The sequence below is a fragment of the Bos indicus genome, chromosome 18 (assembly GCF_029378745.1).
Source record: "Bos indicus isolate NIAB-ARS_2022 breed Sahiwal x Tharparkar chromosome 18, NIAB-ARS_B.indTharparkar_mat_pri_1.0, whole genome shotgun sequence".
In the NCBI taxonomy this organism is placed as follows: Eukaryota; Metazoa; Chordata; class Mammalia; order Artiodactyla; family Bovidae; genus Bos; species Bos indicus.
In genome coordinates, this window is record NC_091777.1 from 30,697,375 (window position 1) to 30,725,242 (window position 27,868).

A 27,868-nucleotide genomic window follows, 5' to 3' on the forward strand; every position below is an offset into this window, starting at 1 on the left:
TTTCACAGTGGGGGTTAAGAGGAAACTGGAACAAAAAATATACCTTGCCCAGGCATAGTGGACATCTCTATAAAGCACTTAAACAGACTTAATGAAGCTGCTTTACCCATGGGTGACCAAGCGCTAAGTACTCCCCTTGTTTCCTGAGTTCAGAACAAAATTCACTTCCAAACATTTTTAAACTTGAGCAATAATAGTTGGGGTATCAGAATAATGGCTCCCTTCCAAAGATGCCCACTCTCTAATCTCTGGAACACGTGAATGTTATTACTTTAAGTGGCCAAAGTGATTTTGCAGATATGATTAAGGTTTTTGATCTTGAGATTGGGGAGATTATCTCTGCATGAGCCAAACAAGATCTGTAAAGGAGATGTGATAATAAAAGGATGGTCAGAAAGATGAAAAGTTGCTGGCTTTGGAGATGGAGAAAAGAGAACATGAGGTGAGAAATGAAGGGATCTCTAGAGAAGGTGGAAAAGACAAAGAATCAGAACCTCTCCTAGAACCTTCAGAAGAAATGTAGCCTGGTTAACTCTTAATTCTAGCTCAGTGAGACCCCATGCTGGGCTTCTGATATCCAGAACTATACTATTAAAAAATCTGTGTGGTTTTAAGCCATCATGTTTGTGACAATTTGTTGCAGCACCAATAGAAAACTAATACAGAGAGGGATTGAGGAGAAAAATTCCCTCAGTAGAAGAACCATGAGAAGCTTGTTCAAGGTTGTACTCATGGAACCTATCAGTGTCTGGTGCAAAATAAAAGCTAAACAATGATTTTTGAATCAATAAACATGTATTTATATCTACTAGGTATTAGTTAATTTATGTATCTACTATGGTAAGAGCATTGCTTTTTGGTAAGAAAACCAAAGCTCATTTAGATAGATGACTAGTTTAGGCCACAAAGCTACATGAAAGAAACTTAAAATTCAAATCAGAGCTTGTTTGACATGCTGAGGTCTCTGGCCATGCAACATTCCTAATTTCTGTAACTATCACTTAGCCCCCTAAATAAATCTTTCAAAACCTTTGTTCTAGTTACTTGTGCATCCTCAAAATTCTTGAAAGTGGTAGGTGAACCTCTTTTCTCTCTTAGAAGTAGGAAAGAAAATCAGCAATGGTATAAAAGGGATACCTGGAGTTCTTTAAAGGGTATGCTAGATAAAAAGAAGAGGTTGGGTAGAATAATGAGAGCTAACATCTACTCAACACTTCCTATTTGCTAGCTGTGGTTAAAACGGCTTCACTGCTTTAACACATTCATTCTTCAAATAACCCTGAGAATACTACTGGTCACCTCACCAGGATAAGGAGTGTGAGGTTTTGTTTAAAAAAAAAAAAAAAGACAGGGAGGTGGTCCTAAGATGGCAGAGGAATAGGACGGGGAGACCACTTTCTCCCCCACAAATTCATCAAAAGATCATTTGAATGCTGAGCAACTTCCACAAAATAATTTATGAATGATAGCAGAAGACACCAGGCACCCAGAAAGGCAGCCCATTCTCTTAGATAGGAGGTAGGACAAAATATAAAAGACAAAAAGAGAGACAAAAGAGTTAGGGATGGAGACCGGACCTGGGGAGGGAGTCATGAAGGAGGAGAAGTTTCCAAACAGTAGGAAACCCTCTCACAACTGGGTCTGTGGGGAGTTTGGGGATCTCAGAGGCAACATAACTGGCAGGAAAAGCAAAACAAAACAAAACACAGAATAGGTGCCTAACTGCAACTGCCATTGGAGAAGTAACCCAGATGCTCGCATCCGCCACCAGCGAGAGGGGGCTGGACTGGGAGGCACAGGTGGCATCATAGGTCCTTAGGGTAAGGACTGGGTCTGAATGCCCTGAGGACAATCTGAGGGAGCTAAAATGAGATAGCAACCCAAACTGTGGGATTGCCAGAGAGGGGGAAAAAAAGAGAGAGGGAGAACTTTCCTGTGAAAGGCTCTAACTCATAGCCTGGCATGCTCACAGAACAAAGGATTGAGTGAAAACCAAAAGAGAGCTAGCCGGCTGTGTACAGGCTCCTCCCCCTGCCAGAGGCAGAGAGGCAGGTACGTGCCAGCCAGAGCCGGAAGGCAAGGGGCAATCTCCGCCCCAGAGACTGGCATCCTCCACCACACTGTGAGCAGGCTCCCAGTTGCTAACAATGTCTTCCTGGGATCCTGGACGGTTGATATCTGCCAGGTGGGTCACAACCTGAGATCAGCTCCCCAGAGGAGACACACGGCACACCTGAGACAGTGCTCTTGTGGCGCACCAGTAAACTGAACAGCCAGGACCAGCAGACGCACAGCCAATCTGGGACTGTGCAGTTGCCAAGCACCTGGTCACCTGACCTGCTCGGACCTGGGAAAGGCATAAAACATGACCAACCAAGTCTGTGCCCTTGCAGAGTACCTAAGAACCTGAACCTGAGTGGCTTAGACCTGGGAAGTTCACAAAATCCAGGGCCCACTTTGGACAGTGCCCCTGTAGAGCTTCCTGGAGCCTAAGCAGCATAGACCCAGAAAGCACATACTGCTGTGAGTGGGGGCAAAACCAGTGTGGTCCATACACTGCGAGTACTCCCTACACACTCCAGCGATATTTGTCTGCAGTGTTCTCTCCCCACAGTACAACTGAACAAGTAAGCCTAAATAAGTGACCACCTTCACCCTCTTGTGTCAGGGCGGAAAGTAGACACCAAAGAGACTTGCAAATAGAGGAAGCCAAAATAAACAAAGAAGAGGGAACTGCTCTGGAAGTGACAGGAGCAATAGATAAAAACCCTGTCGTTAACATTGACTAAGCACTGGAGGGGGCCTATTAGACCTTGAGAACAAATACAAGTTGGAACAAGGAACTATCTGAAACTGAACTGACCCCACACTGCCTACAACAGCTCCAGAGACATTCGCAGATATATTTCTACTATTATCACTTTTTAATCTTTTCTTAAGTTCTTTAATACTCCTTTAATTTTCATTTTTATAACCTACTATTACCTTGCAAAAAAAAAAAAAAAATAGAAAAGGACCCTATTTTTAAAGCAAATTTCATATATATATTTTATAATTTTTGTGATTGATTTTGTATTGTATTTTTAAATATTGTATTTTTGAGAGTCTAACCTCTACTCTAGATTTTTGATCTTTGCTTTTTGGTATTTATTATCAATTCTGTACCTTTAAGAATCTAATCTTCAGTATACATTTCACTTAGGGGTGTGATTACTGGCTTGATTGCTCTCTCCCCTTTTGACTCTCCCTTTTCTCCCCCATGTCACCTCTATCTCCTTCCCTCTTCTCTTCTCTACTTAACTCTGTGAATCTCTCTGGGTGTTCTGGGCTGTGGAGAACACTTAGAGAACTGATTACTGGCTAGATTGGTCTCTCCCCTTTTGACTCCCCCTCTTTTCCTCCTGGTCACCTCTATCTCCCTCCTCCCTCTTCTCTTCTCTATGTAACTCCGTGAACCTCTCTGGGAGTTCCAGGCTGTGGAGAGCTCATACAGAATTGATTACTGGCTAGATTGCTCTTTTTCCTTTTGACTCTCCCTTTTCTCCTCCTGGTAACCTCCATTTCCCTCCTCCCTCTTTTCTTCTCCATGTAACTCTGTGAACCCCTCAGGGTGTCCCTTGCTATGGAGCATTGTTTCACCATTAACCTAGATGTTTTATCATCTGTGCTGTATGGATGGAAAAGTCTTGAGGCTACTGTAAGAAGAAGACTGAAAGCCAGAGGCAGGAGGCTTAACTCCAAAACTTGAGGACATTGAAGAACTCCTGATTCCAAGGAACATTAAAAGACAAGAGCTCATCCAAAAGCCTCCATATCTACACTGAAACCAAGCTCCACCCAAGAGCCAACAAGTTCCAGAGCAAGACATGCCATGCTAATTGTCCAGCAAAGCAGGAACACAGCCCTAAGCATTAAAAGACAGGCTGTTTAAAGCCACACCAAACCCATAGACACGCCAAAACTCACTAATGGACACTTCATTGTACTCCAGAGAGAAGAAATCCAGCTCCACCCACCAGAACACAGATCAAGCTTCCCTAACCAGGAAACCTTGACAAGTGACTAATCCAACCCCACCCACAGGAAGCAGGCTCCACAACTAAAGAGGAGCCACAAACTTCCAGCTTACAGAAAGGGCACCCAAAACACAGCAATCTAGACAAAATAAAAAGGCAGAGAAATATTCAGCAGGTAATGGAACACAATAAATTCCCACCAAACCAAACAAAAGGGGAGGAGATAGGGAGTCTATATGAAAAATAATTCAGAATAATGATAGTAAAGATGATCCAAAATCTTGGAAATGAAATGGAGTTACAGATAAATAGATTAGAGGCAAGGATTGAGAAGATGCAAGAAATGTTTAACAAGGACCTAGAAGAAAAAACTCTTGCCTGGAAAATCCCATGGGCGAAGGAGCCTGGTAGCCTGCAGTCCATGGGGTCGCTGAGGGTCGGACACGACTGAGCGACTTCACTTTCACTTTTCACTTTCATGCATTGGAGAAGGAAATGGCAACCCACTCCAGTGTTCTTGCCTGGAGAATCTCAGGGACGGGGCAGCCTGGTGGGCTGCCGTCTATGGGGTCACACAGAGTCGGACATGACTGAAGCCACTTAGCAGCAGCAGCAGAAGAAGAAAAAAAGAAGAGTCAATCAATAATGAATAATGCAATAACTGAGATCAAAATCACTCTGCAGGGAACCAACAGTAGAATAACTGAGGCAGAAGATAGGATAAATGAGGTGGAAGATAGAATGGTGGAAATAAATGAAGCAGAGAGGAAAAGAGAAAAAAAGAATTAAAAGAAATGAGGACAACCTCAGAGACCTCTGGGACAATGTCAAATGTCCCAACATTCGAATCATAGGAGTCCCAGAAGATGAAGACAAAAAGAAAGGCTATGAGAAAATACTTGAGAAGATAATAGTTGAAAACTTCCCTAAAATGGGGAAGGAAGTAGCCACCCAAGTCCAAGAAACCCCAAGAGTCCCAAACAGGACAAACCCAAGGTAAAACATCCCAAGATACATATTAAACTAACAAAGATCAAACACAAAGAGCAAATATTAAAACCAGCAAGGGAGAAGCAATAAACAACACACAAAGGGATCCCCATAAGGATAATGGCTGATCTTTCAATAGAAACTCTTCAAGCAAGAAGGGAATGGCAGGACATACTTAAAGTGATGAAAGAGAACAACCTACAACTCAGCTTACTATACCCAGCAAGGATCTCATTCAAATATCAAGGAGAAATCAAAAGCTTTACAGACAAGAAAAGCTGAGAGAGAATTCAGTACCACCAAACCATCAACAAATGCTAAAGGATCTTCTCTAGACAGGAAACACAGAAAAGATTTATAAACTCAAACCCTAAACAACAAAGTAAATAGCAACAGGATCATACTTATCAATAATTACCTTAAATGTAAATGGGTTGAATGCTCCAACCAAAAGATAAAGACTGGCTGAATGGATATAAAAACAAGATCCCTATATATGCTGTCTACAAGAGACCCACCTCAAAACAAGGGACACATACAGACTGAAACTGAAGGGCTGGAAAAATACATGCAAATGGACACCAAAAGGAAGCAGGAGTAGAAATACTCATATCAGATAAAATAGACGTTGAAATAAAGGCCATGAAAAGAGACAAAGGACAGTACATAATGATCAAAGGATCAATCCAAGAAGATATAACAATTATAAATATATATGCACCCAACATAGGAGCACTGCAATATGTAAGGCAAATGCTAACAAGTATGAAAGGTGAAAGTAACAGTAACACAATAATAGTGGGAGACTTTAATACCCCACTCACACCTATGGATAGATCAACCAAACAGAAAATTAGCAAGGAAACACTAACTTTAAATGATAAATGGATCAGTTAGACCTAATTGATATCTATAGGACATTTCACCCCAAAACAATGAATTTCACCTTTTTCTCAAGTGCACAGGGAACATTCTCCAGGATAGATCACGTCCTGGGCCATAAATTTAGCCTTAGTAAGTTGAAAAAAACTGAAATCACTTCAAGCCTCTTTTCTGATCACAATGTGGTAAAATTAGATGTCAACTACAGGTAAAAAAAACTTTTAAAAATACAAACATATGGAGGCTGAATAACCAACAAAGCATGAAATAAATAAAAAAGGAAATCAAAATATGCACAGAAACAAATGAAAATGAAAACATGACAAACCGAAACCTATGGGATGCAGTAAAAGCAGGGATAAGGGGAAGATTCATAGCATTACAAGCTTACCTCAAGAAACAAGAAAAAAATCAAATAAATAACCTAACTTTACACCTAAAGCAACTAGAAAATAGAACATAGAAAAAGAAGAAAGGAAGAACCTCAGGGTTAGTAGAAGGAAAGAAATCATAAAAATTAGGGCAGAAATAAAAAGTAACAAAGGAGACTATAGCAAAAATCAACAAAACTAAAAGTTGGTTCTTTGAGAAGATAAATAAAATAGACAAATCATTAGCCAGACTCATCAAGAAAAAAAGGGAGAAGATTCAAATAAACAAAATTAGAAATGAAAATGGAGAAATCACAACAGACAACACAGAAATACAAAGGGTCATAAGAGACTACTATCAGCATCTATATGCCAATAAAATGGACAACTTGGAAGAAATGGATGAATTCTTAGAAAAGTATAACCATCCAAAACTGAACCAGGAAGAAATAGAAAATCTTAACAGACCATCACAAGCACAGAAATAGAAACTGTAACCAAAATCTTCCAAAAAACAAAAGCCCAGGACCAGATGGCTTCACAGGTGAATTCTTCCAAAAATCTAGAAAATATCTAACACCTATCCTACTCAAACTCTTCCAGAAAATTGCAGAGGAAGGTAAATTCCCAAATGCATTCTATGAGGCCACCATCACCCTAATACCAAAACCAAAGATGCCACACAAAAAGAAAACTACAGGCTAATATCACTGATGAACATAGATGCAAAACTATTTAACAAAATTCTAGCAAACAGAATCCAACAACATATTCAAAAGATCGTACATCATGAACCAGAGGGCTTTATCACAGGGATGCACGGATTCTTCAATATTCACAAATCAATCAATGTGATACACCACATTAACAAATTGAAGGATAAAAACCACATGATTATCTCAACAGATGCAGAGGAAGCCTTTGACAAAATTCAACACCCATTTATGATTAAAAAAACCCTCCAGAAAGCAAGCATAGAAGAACATACCTCAACATAATAAAAGCCGTATATGATAAACTACAGCAAACATCCTCAATGGTGAAAAATTGAAAGCATTTCCTCTATAGCCTGGAACAAAACATGGGTGCCCACTCTCATCACTACTATTCAACATAGTTTTGGAAGCTTTAGCCACAGCAATCAGAGAAGAAGAAGAAATAAAAGGAATCCATATTGGAAAAGAAGTAAAACTCTCACTGTTTGCAGATGACATGATGCTCTACATAGAAAACCCTAAAGACACCACCAGAAAATTAATAGAGCTAACAAATGAATATCAGGATATAAAATTAATACACAGAAATCCCTTTCATTCCTATACACTAACAATGAGAAAACAGAAAGAGAAATTAAGGAAACAATCCCATTCACCATTGCAACGAAAAGAATAAAATACTTAGAAATAAATCTACCTAAAGAAACAAAAGACCTACATATAGAAAACTATAGGACACTGATGAAAGAAATCAAAGATGACACAAATAGATGGAGAAATATGCCATGTTCATGGATCAGAAGAATCAATATAGTGAAAATGAGTATACTTCCCAAAGCAATCTATAGATTCAGTGCAATTCCTATCAAACTACCAGTGGCATTTTTCACAGAAATAGACCAAATAATTTCAAAATTTGTAAGGAAATACAAAAAAACCATAGCCAAAGCAATAGCCAAAGCAGTCTTGAGAAAGAAGAATGGAACTGGAGGAATCAACCTGCTTGATTTCAGACTATACTACAAAGGTACACTCATCAAGACAGTTTGGTACTGGCACAAAGACAGAAATATAGATCAATGAAACAAAATAAAAAGCCCAGAGATAAATCCATGCACCTATGGACATTTTATCTTTGACAAAGGAGGCAAAAATATATAATGGAGAAAAGAGAATCTCTTTAACAAGTGGTTCTGGGAAAACTGGTCAACTACCTGTAAAAGAATGAAACTAGAACACTTTGTAACATGATACACAAAAATAAACTCAAAATGGTTAAAGCTCTAGATCTAAGACCAAAAACTATAAAACTCCTAGAAGAACACATAGGCAAAACACTCTCTGACATAAATCACAGCAGGATCCTCTATGACCCACCTCCCAGAGTAACGGAAATAAAAGCAAAAATAAAGAAATGGAATCTAATTAAACTTAAAAGCTTTTGCATAACAAAGGAAACTATAAGCAAGGTGAAAAGACAGCTTTCAAGGTGGGAGAAAATAATACCAAATGAAGCAACTGACAAAGAATTAATCTCACAAATAAACAAGCAGCTCATGCAGCTCAATACCAGAAAAATAAACAACCAAATAAAAAAAGGGCCAAAGAACTAAACAGACGTTTCTCCGAAGGCAAACAGATGGCTGACAAACACATGAAAACATGCTCAACATCACTCATTATCAGAGAAATGCAAATCAAAACCACAATGAGGTAGCATCTCATGCAGGTCAAAAACTGCTATCAAAAAGTCTACAAAAAATAAAAGCTGGAGAAGGTGTGGAGAAAAAGGGAACCCTCTTATACTGTTGGTGGGAATGCAAACTAGTACAGCCATTATGGAGAACAGTGTGGAGATTCCTTAAAACACTGGAAATAGAACTGCCATACAACCCAGAAATCCCACTGCTGGGCATAACACACCAAGGAAATCAGAATTGAAAGAGACACGTGTACCCCAATGTTCATCGCAGCACTGTTTACAATAGCTAGGACATGCAAGCAACCTAGATGTCCATCAGATGAATGGATAAGAAAGCTATGGTACATAAACCAATGGAATATTACTCAGCTATTAAAAAGAACACATTTGAATCAGTTCTAAAGAGTGGAAGAAACTGGAACCCATTAAACAGAGTGAAGTAAGTGAAAGAAAAACACCAATACAGTATAATAACGCATATGTACAGAATTTAGAAAGACAGTAACAATGACATATATCCTCTTGCCAGTATCCTGAGGTTTCTTTGTAAAATATCTCTTTGTGAATATGATAAAAGGTATGGATTAACTTCTGAAACATATGCAGTGTACATTTTTATAGAGTGTATTTTAGGAATCAAAGACGTAAGATTAGGTGTGACCACACTGGAAGCATACATGGTAGAAAATAAATTGGGAATCTTAAATGCAGAATCATAATCAAATTTACTTTCCTTGAATTTTTATTTGATATAGAGAGATGGATGACTTATCATATAGTCAGTTAAATGTCTTATCTTCTTCTTTCATTCATTTCTTTACCTTTGGTATAAAGTTACAAATGGTTTTCCTCTCCATTTAAATCTCAAACATTAAAGAGATTCTGTGTGTCTCAAAATGTTATTGGCAAAGCAACACCAATGAAAGGTCATAAAATGCATACTACTCTGAGAACATTTGTAGGTGGGGTTCAATTCAGGAGTATATACTAGAAAGGGCTGATTATGCTATTGTCATGTTAAAGAATTTTGAAACATTATGAGTTTCTGAGAAAAAGTGATTCATCAGACAGGGTCTGCACATATTTGGATAAAATGACACGGTATTACAAAGCCATAGGTTTAAGCAGCATTACACCTACATTATAATAATGTATTTGAATACTGATTTCATAATACAGTTGCTGGCAGGGGTCTTATCATTCTTGTACATTGTTTATCCAACAACTAACTATACAAGCCTTATTTGCTTCTATGAGTGGATGAGTACTTTGTTTCCAGATGGATCCTAGGTTATAAAAAATGAAAATACAGATTTGCATGGCAAGTGATTTCAAATATAACATTGTACATGAAACGATGAACTGATCATTTATCTGTGTCTGCTTCTCCCTTTCCATATGCCCTCTCACTTCACTTACATAATAATACAGTATATAAATGTAACTCTTTAACTCTGGTTTCTAATATTGATGAAAGAGAAATCTTAGCAAAGAGTGCTACTCCTCTGAAGAAAGAAATCACTAATTCACAAGCATCAACAGCAGAGAAAGCATTAATTGCCTATCTTAATAAGGAACTGAAAAAAGAGATAACCACAGATATGTACTAGCAGAGGTATTTATAAATCTAAAAAGAAAGAAAATGTGTGATTTCAGTTTAGTTCAGTTACTCAGTCGTGTCCAACTCTTTGCGACCCCATGAACTGCAGCCTGCCAGGCCTCCCTGTCCATCACCAACTCCTGGAGTCCACCCAAACCCATGTCCATTGAGTCGGTGATGCCATTCAACCATCTCACTCTCTGTTGTCCCCTTCTCCTCCTACCCTCACTCTTTCCCAGCATTAGGGTCTTTTCAAATGAGTCAGCTCTTTGCATCAGGTGGCCAAAGTATTGGAGTTTCAGCTTCAGCATCAGTCCTTCCAATGAACACCCAGGACTGATCTCCTTTAGGATGGACTGGTTGGATCTCCTTGCAGTCCAAGGGACTCTCAAGAGTCTTCTCCAATACCACACTTCAAAAGCATCAATTCCTCGGCACTCAGCTTTCTTTATAGTCCAACTCTCACATCCATACATAACCACTGGAAAAACCATAGCCTTGACTAGACGGACCTTTGTTGACAAAGTAATGTCTCTGCTTTTTAATATGCTAAGGAGATCAGCCCTGGGATTTCTTTGGAAGGAATGATGCTAAAGCTGAAACTCCAGTACTTTGGCCACCTTATGTGAAGAGTTGACTCACTGGAAAAGGCTCTGATGCTGGGAGGGATTGGGGGCAGGAGGAGAAGGGGACGACAGAGGATGAGATGGCTGGATGGCATCACTGACTCGATGGACGTGAGTCTGAGTGAACTCCAGGAGTTGGTGATGTTCAGGGAGGTCTGGCGTGCTGCGATTCATGGGGTCACAAAGAGTCGGACATGACTAAGCGACTGAACTGACTGAACTGAACTGAGGTTGGTCATAACTTTCCTTCCAAGGAGTAAGCGTCTTTTAATTTCATGGCTGCAGTCACCATCTGCAGTGATTCTGGAGCCCAGAAAAATAAAGTCAGCCACTGTTTCCCCATCTATTTCCCATGAAGTGATGGGACCAGATGCCATAATCTTAGTTTTCTGAATGTTGAGCTTTAAGCCAACTTTTTCACTCCCCTCTTTCACTTTCATCAAGAGGTTCTTTAGTTCCTCTTCACTTTCTGCCATAAGGGTGGTGTCATCTGCATATCTGTGGTTATCGATATTTCTCCCAGCAATCTTGATTCCAGCTTGTGCTTCCTCCAGCCCAGAGTTTCTCATGATGCACTCTGCATAAAAGTTAAATAAGCAGGGTGACAATATACATCCTTGACGTACTCCTTTTCCTATTTGAAACCAGTCTGTTGTTCCATATCCAGTTCTAACTGTTGCTTCCTGACCTGCATACGGGTTTCTCAAGAGGCAGGTCAGGTGGTCTGGTATTCCCATCTCTTTCAGAATTTTCCATAGTTTATTGTGATCCACACAGCTTTGGCATAGTGAATAATACGTGTGGTTTAAGAATGCTAAATAAATGCATTTAAAATTCCTAAAGAGAGTTTTTGTCTATCAATATATGAACAAACTGTGTTCACAGTGAGCGCTCAGCTATCAGTGTTTATCCATGGTCACTGCAGGCTGCACTCAGGAGTGAAGTAAAAAACATATTTTTGGTCAGGATATTTATTATTGAAGAAATTGCATTAGCACAAAGGCTAGGTTACTGACTATGAATATTCTACTTGTTATTTAAAAAAGAAAAAAAATAGAAACTCTTCATAATTCTTCATAGGACATCATAGCAGGAACTGCACTTATCCAAGAAACTGTATCATAAACACACAAATCGAGAATTCCGTTATGAGAACAATTTTACTACAAAGTCCAAAAATACAATGAAAAAAAAATTAGGTGTATTATCCACAAGGGAAACTACGAGGAGTTTCTGGAGGCCGTGGCAAACTCACCATTTCTCAGTGCCCCTCTTTGTTTATTTATGAATGGGCATAGTTTAGACATCCAGAAGGGAAATCTGGTTTTACTGTGCTCTTAGGATTTGTGGAGAAAAACTATATAGAAGCAGATTTTTTTTCTCATGCAGGGAGTTGACATATATCCCTGGCTTTGGCTTAAAATAATTTTCTTTTCTGAAAAACCCATATGCAACAGTCATAGACATTTTGAGGGGTCCAGGATGGAGATGGGCATGGGGCAGGTAACTCTCTACATAGATTTCAAATACGTGCATAAGTGAGAGAGGGAAAGTCAACTGGAGAGAGCTGATCACTGGTATTCACGGCTGTGAGCACTGAACAAGAGCTGTCATGCTCCTGACCTAATCTGCAAAATAAAATACAAAGGTATACACACACACACACGTATACAGATGAGGAAGAGATGAGAATGGAGTTGAATGTAGGACCAGCTTCATCTCTTCCTTTTTGCTTTTTAACAAATTAACTTTGGCCAGCTTACTTGTTGCTTGTGCTGTTACGTGTTTTCCTGCCCTTAGAATGGTATACTGAGTTTGGGGGAGATTCTTGCATCCCCCATCTCCCTTGGGGGATGATGTGCTTAGACATCTGTTTATGGGGCTGTCTGATAGGGCCTTTGAGAGTTCTTGTTGAAATACACTGGGAGGAAGTAAAAGCTAATCTAAGTTTATCCTGGGAGACTATAAGAAATTCAGAAGCACAAAGTTCCTTCTAGCTCAAATGTAACTGATCATCTTTATGCAAGTAAGGACTTGATTTTATATTGCATGTGTACATACAGAAGCATGGTAGCTGATGGCAAAAACTTTGTGAGTAGTCAGCTGAGTTTAATTAAACTGAAGAGGAGAGTGTCTTGGAAGTGGATAGCCTGATGCTTTCTTTATAATATGGTAATATGCCTTTGAATCATTTAAATCCAGCTTCCCATCATGTTTAGGACAAAACAAGGCTTTGTTTCAGAAGGATGGCTAGGATCCACCTCCTAGAGAATGACTTTGCTTTTAAGTTCCATATTCTCATGCCCTAATTCTTAAGAATTCTAAGTCTATAACTGGACTTCTAAATTTTATTCTTACATTCTACCCTATCTTGACACTCCTCATTTCAGCCAAACAAGCCTTATTCCACTGTTTGGCCCACTAAGAACAGCTTCCCCCTGGGTTTTCAAACCATGCAGGCTCTATTATTGTCTGGGTACCACTTCCATCATAGAGGAAAACCTTACCAACTTCTAGATACAACACAGAGTAAAGAAAAGGAGTTGGAACATTTCCTCCACAATGGATAAAAGTTGATCATGTTAGAATGATGAATGGATGGCAATTATATGTGGGAGTGGGGCAATCTAATCTCTATTACATAAGAATGATGATTTTTCATAGTAGTGTTGCCTATAGTCAAGACTGTGGGGATTTGACTCATTACCTGTGTGGCTTTTAAAAAAGCACTAATTTTCTGTGGCCTTCTTTTTCTTTAATCTGTGTAATGAAGATAATAGTATCTAACTCATATCACTATTATAAGAATTAAATCAGATGATTCATATAAATGTTTTAGCCCTGTGCACAATAAATTCTATTTATTATTTTGGTTGTCTATTGCTCATAATAAGTAATCTAATATTTAGTGGCTTTGTACAACAATTTTTTACTTCTAACAGTCCTGAGAAATGCTTTCTCAACTGGGAATGCTTTTGGAATCTCTCTTGGAAGTTCAGTTACATGGCAGCTCTGGATAGAACCATCTCAAGGCTTGACTGGGCTGAGCATCCAAGAGACTTTTTCCCTTGGGTGCTAGGTAGCTTATGATGACAGTACGCTGGGAAGTCAGCTCATATTGTCAACCAAAGTGCCCCTGCCTAGTCTCTCAATGTGGCTTAGATTTCTCCCTGCATGACAGCTAGTTTCTAAGAGGCAATATGCAAAATTTGAAACAGGCAAAAGGCACACATTATTTTAAAGACCTAGCCTCAGAATTTCCAAAACAACATGTCTGTAGTATTTTATTTGATAAGTAAGCTATTAAAGCCAGTCCGTATTCAAAGAGAGGAAAATTAGACTCTGTATCTTAAAATGAAAAGCAAATATACATCTGGGGAAGGAAGGTATTGACAGCCACCATTTTGTTGGATAGTATCTATAAAATCAATAATATGTTAATAATAATAAAAAATTGTTCCTGTTAATAAAAATACTGGTAATAGTTATTAACTTCGGAACCTCAATTTTTTAATTTGTAAAATGAAATTTTCATGAGATCATATATGTAAAGTTCTTGGGACATTTCCAAGAGTTTAATATAAAAGTGTTCCATAAACGATATTTGTTACTTTAAGAAGTATTCTTACTTGGATATTAATAATCACAAGTATCTAAGAAATGAGGATTTTAGGAATTTTTTTCTGTTTTTAATGGAACTTATTTCCTTGTAGCATATTTATTACTGGACTTAGAAAATAAATTGATTTAATACATCAATCTTAACTTGTTGAATGTGACAAACCACAACAAGATAAATTTTAGATATTAAAACAAGCTGACTTCTATATTTCATCAGAAAAATGCTTTCTAAAAATTTTTAAAGTAATATTTCACATAATTAAATATTTTTAAATCTCATTTTTAAATACAGTGATAATATACCACATTCCAGTATAGAATTAAAAAAATAAACACAAAATATGGAAAATATCAGAGAAGGCAATGGCACCCCACTCCAGTACTCTTGCCTGGAAAATCCCATGGATGGAGGAGCCTGGTAGGCTGCGGTCCATGGGGTCGCTAAGAGAGCGACTTCACTTTCAGTTTTCATTTTCAAGCATTGAGAAGGAAATGGCAACCCACTCCAGTGTTCTTGCCTGGAGAATCTCAGGGGTGGGGGAGTCTGGTGGGCTGATGTCTATGGGATCACACAGAGTCAGACACGACTGAAGCGACTTAGCAGCAGCAGCAGCACCATGGAAAATATGCATTATGATGTTTTACAATAATTTGCCTAGTCATTACATTAGACATTTTCAAGAATCAATATTTTATTTCTTTGTATTTTAAAATACTGTTTAAAATGAGCCATGAGTTTTCCAGGCACAGTATTTTTGAATTTTGAGGATGCAATTATTATTTTGTTCATCTCTTAGGTTTTGTTTGATCAAAAACCCTTCCCTTCAACTATCCTCTTACATAGAATCTTGTTATTACTACATATAGATGTAATGTCACTGTGAACACCCACTACTACCCCAAGGAAGGGAATGGAAAAGATGTTGCCTAAGCTGACAGAGGTTTCCTAGACCCTCTTTGAGGAACTGCCTGGAGGACATCAATAAACAGAAGAAGAGGCAGCCCTATTACCTCTGGCCATTCAGTGCAGAGTCAACCTTTAACCAGACTAGCAGGCTTTTAGTTGATTAATATTTTAATTCTGCAGCACAGAAATTACAAATTGAAAATATCTGTTAGGTCATCTGGCTTGGCACTTCCGTAATTACAATATGCATTATGACATGTAATTATCATCAGTGAGAGGAGAGGTAAAATATCTGACCTCTGCCACCTACCATGACATGTTCTAATTTTCCTTGGTCGGTAAAACCATCACTGTATGTGTATACATATATACATATATGTGTGTGTGTGTGTGTGTGTATGTATGTGTGTATGTGTGTGTGTATATATATATATATATATATCTTACTTCTCTTTTCCCCTTATCCTATATTATTTCCCCACAATTCTTGGCTCATAAATTTAAGTAGGGAATAGGTCTCAAAATGTAAGAAACATTCATCTGAGATTGTCAGCCTTTTGTAACTCGGGTCCACCCACACATTAAGCAATCTAATTATGACTCCTTTCCATATCCTGGGTTTTACTTAGCCAGTTTTCCTGCTAAGATGGTTTACTTCTGTTAACCCAAACAATTTGTTCTAGTCCAGGTCCATATCCCACGTAAGAACGACTGCAATAGCACCTAACTGATCTTCCTTTTTAGTGATATCAGTTTAATTGAATCTAAAGGTGTCTAAAATATAAACACAAAAGCAGGTATGCTAAAGAATCACAATGAGTGTTATCTGTGACTCATTTTCCATTTCCTTTTGCACATATTCAGCTCCAAGCTCTCTAACTTCATTTGTCCTTTTTCGGGGAAGCATTTTGCTTTTGTGGCTGGCCCCTTGCCATCATTCTGATGTCCATAGCATCATTAAAATGCCACTTCCTTAAAGTGGACTTCCTTGGCCTTCCCTGGTTGACTCAGATGGTAAAGAATCTGCCTGCCAACGCAGGAGATCTGGGTTCGATCGCTGGGTTGGGAAGATCACCTGGAGAATGGCTATCCTCTCCAGTATTCTTGCCTGGAAAATCCCATGGACTGACGAGCCTGGTGAGCTACAGTCCATCGGGTTGCAAAGAGCTGAACAGGACCAAGTGACTAACTTTGTCACACTGTCCTTGGCCTATAGCAGTGTCCTTTACCTATAGCAATGTTCAGTCATTTTTATGACATGTAACTTATTCTTCATTATATCATTGAATCATTATATTTATTCATTTGATTACTGTTGACTCTCCAAATAGAATGTAGTATACTCCAAAGTGTTGGTACCTTTTCTTAGCTTTTTTTTTTTTTTTAACCACCAGTTCCTAGGTCTCTACCAGACATAATTCAATGTGTGTATAATGAACATATGAATCGATGGACAAAATAACATAGTTTGAGATTACACCTACAAGAGTTTCAAGATTCACCCACTTAGATAAAGTAGATACTGTGGTTCTCACATGGGCTATGGACCCTGAGGCCATGATAAGTAACCACATGCTGTGGATTTCTTGAGCCTCAGCAAATTTTACAGTGAGATATGCAGTCCATTGCCAAATAAAAGAGTAAAAACGTGCTTCCCAGATAAGTTTTTAAATGGCTAATAAAACTAAAAACGATTTTCTTATTAACTTGAATCAATAAAATAGAACCTTGAAATGGAAAAATGCATACTATATCATGGTGTTCTAAAGACACCACCATGCTGGAGCAGGGATAGGCTACCCACTCCAATATTCTTGGGCTTCCCTGGTGGTTCAGATGGTAAAGAACCCGGGGGACCTGGGTTTGATCCCTGGATTGGGGAGATCCCTGGAGGAGGGCATGGCAACCCACTCCAGTACTCTTGCCTGGAGAATCCCCAAGGATAGAGGAGCCTGGCAGGCTACAGCCCACAGGGTCGCAAAGAGTCGGACATGGCTGAGCAACTAAGCACAGCATAGCACATGCTGGGGAGAGTATGAGAAAAGGCCAAGAAGAGGATCAAGTTAGTGTTTGGATCCCAGTTTTTCCCTTTAAAGTGACTGACGTTGGGTTACTACTATCTATAGTTTACTATAGATATCTATCTATACTACTATCTATAGTTACTACTGTCTATACTTTCCCCACGTACATTCTCAAAGGATTTTTTGGTAAGGATTGTATGAAACAGGTTAAGCTGGTTCCAAGAAGGGACTAAAGTATCAATTCCTTTCTTTGTACCTTCCATACTCAGTGTTATGGGCTGAATTATGTCCCCCAAAGATGTGTTGATGCTGTCAGCCTCAGTACCTAAGAATGAGACCTTCTTTGGAACCAGAGTCATTGCAGATGTAATTAGCTATGATTAGGTCATGCGTCCATGCTCAGTGGCTCAGTTGGGTCTGACTCCTTGCAACCCCATGGACTGTAGATTCCAGGCTCCTCTGTCCGTGGTATTTCCTAGGCAAGAATACTGGAGTGGGTTGCCATTTCCTCCTTCAGGGTATCTTCCCGACCCAAGGATCAAAACTGCGTCTCTTGCACTTCCTGCATTGGCAGGTGGATTCTTTACCACTATACTACCTGGGAAGCAAAGGATGAGATCATGCTGGGCAACAGTAAGCCTTTTATCAATATGCCCAGTGTCCTTATAAAATGATATGAGGACACACACACACAGAATGCCATGTCAAGATAGATGCAAAGGTTGGCATTATGTAGCTGCAAGCTAAGAAATGCCAAATATTGCTGGTAACAAGAGAAGGTAAGTAAAAGACATGGATAGATTCTAGTCTAGAGTCTTTCCCTAGAGAATGTGGCCCTGCTGACACCTTGATTTTGGATTTCTAGATTCTATAAATGTGATAAAATAAATTTTGTTCTTTTAAGCTGCTCAGTTTGGTGTACTTGGTTATCACAGTCCTAGGAAAAAATACAACCAGGAAGACAGTTGCTGGACTATGTTTCCAGGTAGAAACATCTCTAATCTCTCAGTTTCATCTCATGACTCTTCATCACAACCTTTTTATCATCTCAAACATTTATTTCATTTTATAGTATTTATAACCCTCAGACATTAGACAGTTATGAGTCTTGGTTTTTTTCATAGCACATATTTAATTGCTGTAATATCACACCATAAATCAATCTCTCAAGTCCCTGAAACATTTCTAATGCCAATTGTGCAAAGTTTCTGTATGGCAGGGAAGTAGTAATGAATTGCCTCCAACAGAAAAATGTCACCAAGCTCTAGTCTCTGATATATTTAAACAGATAAGACTGCCTCCTTGCCATACATCATAAAGCATACCTGAAAAAGATATGTCACGTGTCTTCTTTTCTTTTTTTTTTTCTTACCAGTTTGAGGCTTTAGACATGTTTCTCATGGACTGGAATCCAGCTTATAGACAATGTGATTTGCAATGTATTTATCTTTATGGGGACACACGTTTTGCTTCCAATAGTACTACACATTGATTTGTTATTTTTAGTTCTCGAAGGCTGTTTGGAAAAGTAGTTGAGGATCATTTTTTAAAATAGTTTCTGGATAGTCTTTCACTTGATTTTATTTTGCTACCATTTGGTGTCAGAAATTTCCATAAGATGATGCTTTATTGCTCTTTCACTGAAAAAGTCAGACAGATTCATATTTTAGACTGATTTATCCTGGACTTCAAACCAGCAATGCCTGAAAGAGAATTATTCTTCCCTTCTGACAATGTGGCATGCCCACCAAATGGTTTCTAGGAACAGTCATCAGCAATAAATGATTCAAGTGCCAGGCACTGTGCTAGGAGCCAGCATCCTATCAGAAAACAAGCAGGAACCTTCCTTGACAGAGCTTCACTGTCTAACCAGAAACAGAGACAGGAAGTACCTAATCACTAGTGTGTGAAACTTCGAAGCAGGAATAATGATAGAGAAAATATAAATGTATTCACAAAATAGAAAACACTGGTCAAAGATTTGTTTGAATAAATGATGTTTAAGCTAAGGTTTCAAGGTAAATAAGTATTAATTGGGTAATAGATTTTCATAACTTATGTACTGGTGATTTTTACCATTATTTTCAAGTGAGAAAAAACATGTCATATAAATTTTCTAAGATAGTGGCAAAATTAGGGCTCCTAGGAGACCTTCACAGCACAAAATCTTGACCACTCCATCACCCTCATATGCTGTCTACTACTGGAAAGATTTTCTTAATTTTTACTAAAGGCTCATCTCAAGAGACACAGTTAGAAAAGCCTTCCAGATCATGACTGAACTCCCTTCTGCAAATCTCTTAGCTCTTTTTCATGGGTTGTATCCTTCATATGTATGTGTGTGTGCTCAGTAACTACATTGTGTCCTACTCTTTGTGACCTCATGGACTATAGATTACCAAGCTCCTCTGTCCATGGAATTCTCCAGGCAAGAATACTGGAGTGGGTTGCCATTTCCTCCTCCAGGGGATCTTCCTGACCCAGGGATGGAACCTGCATCTCCTGCATTGCAGGTGGATTCTTTACCACTGAGCCACCGGGAAGCCCATAAATATATATATATACACACACATATATACATATATCATATCATACATGTATATCACTCATATATATATATATATATATATATATATATATATATACGTATACACATACATACAGTAGAGGCAGTACTAGCACTGCATCATGTCTGAGAAGAGATTGAACTGAGATCCAGGATTATTCCAGGGTACACAGCCAAGACTGAGACCTGTCGATCTCTTCTGGAGGCAGGGGTGGGTATGTCTCCTGTAGTATCCTGGTCAGACTAGCATGCTGACTGTGGCTAGAGGGGTTGAAAACACCTGTAGGTTGTTCCAGGATTTTCTGAGATGGGCAGGGGAATCTCCTACTAGATCCCTGGTCCTACAGTACCCCTGTGGACTGTGCCTGGGAGGAGCTGGAATCAAGTGTGGGGCCCTTTCGAGGATCTCTGTGAGTGCAGATGGACTGTCTCTTGCAAAAATTCTCACTTACATTTTTTGGCTAGAATGTGCTCATTACTGAAAACAAAACACAACTTGTTTCTCTAAACTTAGTAACTTTTTTCAGTGAAATTTCACATAATCTTCATCTTGATTACTCTTCAATGCTATTAATTTGAGCTACAAAGATATCACCTTAAGAATTTTTCATTTCAAAGAGAGAAAGGAACCTGTTCAAAAAGTTAGTGCATACAGATGAGAAAAGAAAAAACAACAACAACAACAAACAGATATCTAGGGGCAGCAATAACTGGCTCTGTAAGGACAAAGTTAAAAAAAAAAAAGATAAGACAATGTTCCCCCAACCCAATAACACAACACTTGCTGGTAGCATCACTTTACTCTCGCATTTAATGAAAAATGTGCATTTACCATAGCAGCCCCTGCAAGACATGTTACATTTTGCACTTCAGAGACATGAAGAGATAAATGCAGACGAGGCCTCTTACAACAAACAATTTATTTTTATGAAGCATTTTCCCATATGGAAGACTAAAATTTGACATCTCTCAAGAGTACCTTTCCCAGCAATGTTGACACCATGTAGAAAAGGAACAAATGATTCCCTGGGGTGACTTTGCCAATATAAATGCTTTTCTGTTTTTATAAAGTGTTTTACTTTATAGTGTTGCATAAAGAAATTTGGCCAGAATATATCTTAGAACCACAAAGAACTACATCATCTATTTCCTTCTATCTCTTGGACCTTGTTGGGTGCTACCTTTCCTGCTGGTGTCCCCCCTTCCACATCTAGAAGAATATCAAACCTTGACCTTGTCATTTCCTTTGGGCTGGAAAACTCTTGGTCTGGCATGTGGCTCTTTATATTCTCTATTGTCAACCCTCTTTGTTTCATTCATAGCATTATACATATCTGAACTTTATTTGTTCCTTTAACAACAGCATCTTTCTACAAGGACAGGGTAATACCTTGCTTTTGTGCCATTATTTGGCACAATACTGAACACATTTTAAGCATTCATTATGTAGAGTATTTATTAAATTAAGACAATTCCTTAATTCATTTTTCTGTTGAATTATCAAATACATAACTCCCTAATACCTTTTCTGATCACTCTTTCTCTCTCTGTAGAATCATCTTTCAAAAATCACCAATTCCCACCTTATGTTCCAGGTGGACAATGCATCATTGCTACCAACATGACAAGTTCTCTTTTTCTTTCTACATTTCTACAAAAGCTGTTCCATCTCCTGGGAAGTCTCTTGACATTTCTTGAACAAGCTAACTGGTACTCATCCATCACGTGTTAACTCAATTGTTACTTTTTCTTCCTCACTGTTCCTTTAACTTCTCTGAGTTATGAGCCACATAACCATTTTCCCCTAGGAAAATCCAAGTCTATTTTGATAAGGTGTGGGTGGGTACATGCTAAGTCGTTTCAGTCTTGTCTAACTCTTTGTGATGGTATGGGCAGTAGCCTGCAAGGTACCTCTGTCCATGGGATTCTCCAGGCAAGAATACTGGAGTGGTTTGCCATTTCTTCCTCCAGAGTATCTTTCTTACCCTGGGATCAAATCCAGATATCCTGTATTACAGATGGATTCTTTACCATCTGAGCCATTAGGGAAGACTCCCTTTAATCAAACCTTTATAATAAATCTTCAGAGAGTGAGTGTAGGCATGCACAGTGATGGGAACATGCACGCCAGCCACGCAGAGGATGTTGGACTCCAGCTACTGTGGTGGGCCACAGATCCATGCTTGGGCTCCCTGCCTTAGAAGTTTGGAGTTGAATTCCAGGCAGTGGGAGCTGCAGGCTCACTCCATGTGGCCTATGCCCTGTTTTGGGTACAAGATGGTGGAGTAGAAGGATGTGTACTCACCTTCTCCTGTGAGAACTCCAAAACTGCAACCAACCACTGAACAACCATCGACAGGAGAATGTTGGATCCCACCAAAAAATGATACTGCACACCCAAGAGCAAAGGAGAAGCCCCAACAAGACAGTAGGAGGGACAAAATCCCATTTAGAACCAAACCCCACACCCAACAGAGACACTCAGAGGGCTCAAACAAACCTTATGCGTATCAGGACCCAGGGACCCCCACAAACGACTGAGCCAGAACTGCCTTTGACTGTTTGAATGTCTCCTGTGGAGGCACGGGTCAGCAGTGGCCTGCCATGGAGACAGGGGCTCTGGCTATAGCAGACCTGGGAGGGACAGCGTGTGAGCCCCACCATAGAGCCACCAAGCAGACAACCCACAAACTGGCAAACAATTATACCAAAGAAGTTCTCACACTCTTGCCAAAGTTTTAGGGTCGAGAACAGATTTCCCAACCTGGGAAGTGCTACACTCAATATGCCAGCAAATTTGGAAAACTCACCAATGACCACAGGACTGGAAAAGGTCAGTGTTCATTCCAATTCCAAAGAAAGGCAATGCCAATGAATGTTCAAACTACCACACAGTTGCCCTCACCTCACATGTTAGCAGAGTAATGCTCAAAATTCTCCAAGTAAGGCTTCAAGAGTACGAGAACCCAGAACTTAAAGATGTTCAAGCTGGATTTAGAAAAGGTAGAGGAACCAGAGATCAAATTGCCAATATCTGTTGAATCAGAGAAAAAGCAAGAGAATTCCAGAAAAACATCTGTTTCTGCTTCATTGACTATGTATGCTAAAGCCTTTGACCGTGTGGATGACAACAAACTGGGGAAAATTCTTCAAGAGATGAGAATACCAGACCACCAGATCTGCCTCCTGAGAAATCTATATGCAGCTCAAGAAGCAACCGTTAGTACTGGACACGGAACAACAGACTGGTTCCAAATTGGGAAAGGAGTACGTCAAGGCTGATTATTGTTACCCTGCTTATTTAACGTATATACAGAGTACATGATGCAAAATGCTGGGCTGTATAAAGCACAAGCTGGAATCAAGGTTGCAGACAGAAATATCAATAACCTCAGATATGCAGATGACACCACCCTTACGGCTGAAAGTGAAGAAGAACTAAAGAGCCTCTTGATGAAAGTCAAAGAGGAGACTGAAAAAAAAAAAGGGCTTAAAACTCAACATTCAAACAATGAAGATTATGGCATTCAGTCCCATCACTTCATGGCAAATAGATGGGGAAACAATGGAAACAGTGATAAATTTATTTTCATGGGCTCCAAAATTACTGCAGATTGTGACTGCAGTCATGAAATTAAAAGACACTTGCTCCTTGGAATAAAAGCTATGACCAACCTAGACAGAATATTAAAAAGCAGAGACATTATTTTAGTGACAAATTTCCATACAGTCAAAACACTAGTTTTTTTAGTAGTCATGTGTGGATGTGAGAGTTGGACCATAAATCTGACCACTGAAGAACTGATGCTTTTGACCTGTGTTGTTGGAGACAACTGTTGAGAGTCCCTTGGACTGCGAGGAGATCAAACCAGTCAATCCTAAAGGAAATCAGTCCTAAATATTCATTGGAAGGACTGATGCTGAAGCTGAAACTCCAGTACTTTGGCTACCTGATGTGAAGAATTGACATTAAAAAAGACCCTAATCCTGAGAAAGATTGAAGGCAAGAGAAGGGGACAACAGAAAATGAGATGGTTGGATGACATCACCGACTCAATGGACATGAGTCTGAGCAAGATCTGGGAGATGGTGATGGACAGGGAAGCCTGGCATGCTGTAGTCCATGGGGTTGCAAAGAGTTGGACATGACTGAGGGACTGAATTGAATTGAAAAATAAAACTTCATTCCTTTAAAACATGCTTGCTGCTGCTGCTGCTGCTAAGTCACTTCAGTCGTGTCCGACTCTGTGCGACCCCATAGACCGAAGGCCACCAGGCTCCGCCATCCCTGGGATTCTCCAGGCAAGAACACTGGAGTGGGTTGCCATTTCCTTCTCCAATGCATGAAAGTGAAAAGTGAAAGTGAAGTCGCTCAATAGTGTCTGACTCTTAGTGACCCCATGGACTGTAGCCCACCAGGCTTCATCTATGGGATTTTCCAGGCAAGAGTACTGGAGTGGAGTGCATTGCCTTCTCCATAAAACATGTTTGCTGCTGCTGCTGCTAAGTCACTTCAGTCATGTCCGACTCTGTGTGACCCCATAGACAGCAGCCCATCAGGCTCCTCCATCCCTGAGATTCTCCAGGCAAGAGCACTGGAGTGGGTTGCCATTTCCTTCTCCAATGCATGAAAGTGAAAAGTGAAAGTGAAGTCGCTCAGTCATGTCCGACTCTTAGCGACCCCATGGACTGCAGCCTACCAGGTTCCTCCGTCCATGGGATTTTCCAGGCAAGAGTCCTGGAGTGGGGTGCCAATGCCTTCTCCAAAACATGCTTACACCTTGTCATATCACACTGCCTGCATTAAGATAATTGAACTACACATTCTGTGTCTGTCTTTTCCCTTTTCATATTTTTAAAACTTTGATCCTTAAAAACAACATAGAGGACTTATATAAGTACTCAGATTTCTAGATTCTAATGTGATAGAATAAATTATAGAATCTATTTTGATAATAAGAAAGATTTATCCTCAAAATTAACGAGTTGTATAAGATAATGATATTTAAAAGTTCTTCTGTGTATTATAGTATTACTTTATTTTCCTAAGAACCAAACTGTCATCTCCATCTTGCCATAGCAGCACAATACCATGTATTTAAGAATGGAGGTCTTAAGCATATGGCCTTCCCATGTGGCCCTAGTGGTAAAGAACCTGCCTGCCAACGCAGGAGATGTAAGAGACAGGGTTTAATCCCTGGGTTGGGAAGATCCCCTAGAGAAGGATGTGGCAACTGAATCCAGTATTCTTACCTGGAGAATCCCGTGGACAGAGGAACCTGGCGGGCTATGGTCTATAGGGTGGCAAGGAGTTGGACATGACTGAAGCTACTTAGCATGCACGTATGCACGTCTTCAGCTTATACTTAAAACTGGTAACAGGAATGATTTTTTTTTTTTTTTACAACAGTTGAAAGAAATAGTCATTTTCTTAACCACTGAGCTAACGAGGTCATTAGCTAATCTGAATGAGTTAGCCAGGTCACACGTGGCTCCCTTTCCTCCTTCCCTGCTGCTGCTGCTGCTGCTAAGTCGCTTCAGTCGTGTCTGACTCTGTGCGACCCCATAGACGGCAGCCCACCAGGCTCTGCCATCCCTGGGATTCTCCAGGCAAGAACACTGGAGTGGATTGCCATTTCCTTCTCCAATGCATGAAAGTGAAAAGTGAAAGTGAAGTCGCTCAATCGTGTCCGACTCCTAGCGACGCCATGGACTGCAGCCTACCAGGATCCTCCGTCCATGGGATTTTCCAGGCAAGAGTGCTGGAGTGGGGTGCCATTGCCTTCTCCGTCCTCCCTCCCTAACTCATCGTAAAAGAGGACTTGTGGCTTCTCTTTCTTACTCCTGTTACTACTACCACTGCCACTCACCAGAACCACTTTTTTCTTCTTTATCACTGGAGGTATAATTTATTTATTAAATCTTGTGCTTCCAAAATATCACATCTAGTTCCCATAGGAAAAGTTTTATTATTATTATCAGGAAATTTTTATTATCTAAAAAATGGTGCTTTGAAGTGAAATGTACTCAATTCATGTTATTTACAATAGTTACGTTTGAACCCTGAATTAGCAAACTAAACCACTGCTCCTAGGAGAATTACAGAATTAGCTTCCTCTGAGCCCCTGGCAACAATAATTCTGTACACCAATTAGTAAATAACCTTGTTTATGTGTATATGTTTAAAGACACCGTATTTAATATATATATTGCTCAGTCATGTCCAACTGTTTGTGACCCCAAGGACTATAGCCCTCCAGGCTCCTCTGTCTATGGAATTTTCCAGGCAAGAATACAGGAGTACGTTGCTGTTCCCTATTCCAGGGGTCTTCTCCACCCAGAAATCAAACCTGTGTCTCCTGCATTGGCAGGTGATGTACCATTTGAACATCTTTTCATGGTATATGTTGTAAGTGTATGAGCTATCATAGATGGTCATGTAGAAAAGAACGATTATAAATACATCTTAAAATGGTAATACTGTACATATTATTTTGTTTTTTGAAATTTTACTTGCAATGTGTCCTGATATTCCACATCAGCAACAGGAAACAGCTATATATATTATATATAAACACACACTCTTATTTTGATGCCTATATTTTATTCCACTTTACAAATGCATTTGATTAATTTTGTCCAGTCCCTATTTTTGAACTTTCAAAGATTTTCCTATTTATCCTATTAGAATGCACACTTTTACTAATTGATTAAAAAAAAATTTATACCTGATTTTTCCTTCAGTGGATCTGCTGGGTCCAAATATCTATACCATTTAGAATTATGACGTGCATTCTTGTACTGTCCCATTTAAGTACTTTAATAAATATATGCTCTTTATAGAATTATGAAAACATATATTTTACAGAACATGAAACAGATTCTACAGTAAGCTATATCAGATATACCATTTCAAGTTTTAGGCTTATCCAGTTACTACTGAAGGTGAACATTTTTTCATTTGACCATTTAATTATTCTTTTGCGAAATGCTTGTTTATGCCCTTTGACATGTGGCATGCTCTTTTTATCTAATATGCCAGATAATTTTAATTTTTTAACTGTTTTAAGTCAAGTTATTTACATAAGGACTGTCCTGGTTGCTCAGTGATAAAGAATCCACCTGTAATTCAGAAGATGCATGCAGGAGATGTGGGCTCAATTTCCAGTTTGGGAAGATCCCCTGGAGAAGGAAATGGCAACCCACTCCAGTATTCTTGTCTGGAGAATCCCATGGATGGAGGAGCCTGGTGGGCTGTAGACCACAGGGCCAGAAAGAGTCAGACATGACTGGGCGACTAAACAACAACAATTTGAATTATAATTTATACTCAGTAAAATTCACTCTATTTAAAGTTGTATGAGTTTTGACAGACTTATATAGTTCTATAAACATTACCACAGTCAAGGTATAGAACAGTCCATCATTTTGAAAAACCCCTTCTGCTAAGTCGCTTCAGTCGTGTCTGACTCTGTGTGACCCCATAGATGGCAGCCCACTAGGCTCCTCTGTCCCTGGGATTCTCCAGGCAAGAATACTAGAGTGGGTTGCCATTTCCTTCTCCAATGCATGAAAGTGAAAAGTGAAAGTGAAGTTGCTCAGTCATGTCTGATCTTAGCGACCCCATGGGCTGCAGCCCACCGGGCTCCTCTGACCATGGGATTTTCCAGGCAAGAGTACTGGAGTGGGTTGCCATTGCCTTCTCTGGAAAAATCCCTTATGTCCAGTTTTAATCAACCTCTCCTCCCATCGCTAACGTCTGCAAACAGGAATTTGTTATCCATATAGTTTTGTCCTAACAAGAAGGTCATATGAAGAGAGTCACAGAATCCGTTTTTAGAATCCAC